We start from the raw sequence: 810 nt of genomic DNA, 5'->3' as shown, positions 1-810 counted from the left end.
GTTCTTGTTACATGAAGACAGTGTATGTGTGTGTGTGTGTGTGTGTGTGTGTGTGTGTGTGTGTGTGTGTGTGTGTGTGTGTGTGTGTGTGTGTGTGTGTATATGTGTGTGTGTGTGTGTGTGTGTGTGTGTGTGTGTGTGTGTGTGTATGTGTGTGTGTGTGTGTGTGTGTGTGTGTGTGTGTGTGTGTGCGTGTGTGTGTGTGTGTGTGTGTGTGTGTGTGTGTGTGTGTGTGTGTGTGTGCGTGCGTGTGTGCGTGCGTGCGTGTGTGTGTGTGTGTGTGTGTGTGTGTGTGTGTGTGTACTCACCTATTTGTACTCACCTATTTGTGCTTGCGGGGGTTGAGCTCTGGCTCTTTGGTCCCGCCTCTCAACCGTCAATCAATACGTAAACAACACTTCCTTGAGAAAGCCTACTGGCCCGTATGGGGATCGAACCCACGACATCCGCATTATTAGCACGGCTCTCTAACCAACTGAGCTAACAGGTCGTTGTGTGTGTGTGTGTGTGTGTGTGTGTGTGTGTGTGTGTGTGTGTGTGTGTGTGTGTGTGTGTGTGTGTGTGTGTGCGCGCGCGCATTTTTAAATTATTGGCAAAACAATATTATTTTCAATAATATTAAGAATAAAGCCACTGATGCAATCGCCATTTTACCGGAAATTCTTCCTAAACGATTTTCTCTTACAATTCGATACCGGAGCATTATATCTGAGAGATAAGGAAATTATTACCCGGGTATAATCTAGCATATTGGCTGTGGCGCCGCCAATATACCCGGTGGTGGGTATAATAGCAGAGTGGGGTGACTTA

General features: G+C 46.7%; 1 non-coding gene across 1 annotated transcript; it reads right to left on the bottom strand.

Moving 5' to 3' along the window:
• Positions 1–416: 416 nt before the first annotated feature.
• Positions 417–490, bottom strand: TRNAI-AAU (transfer RNA isoleucine (anticodon AAU)). Its single transcript has one exon. It is a non-coding gene; the product is annotated as a tRNA-Ile (tRNA).
• Positions 491–810: the final 320 nt, after the last annotated feature.

Source organism: Procambarus clarkii, chromosome 44, assembly GCF_040958095.1.
Source record: "Procambarus clarkii isolate CNS0578487 chromosome 44, FALCON_Pclarkii_2.0, whole genome shotgun sequence".
In the NCBI taxonomy this organism is placed as follows: domain Eukaryota; kingdom Metazoa; phylum Arthropoda; class Malacostraca; order Decapoda; family Cambaridae; genus Procambarus; species Procambarus clarkii.
The sequence above is the reverse complement of the archived record's forward strand: the minus strand, read 5'-3'. Positions and strand labels throughout refer to the sequence as shown.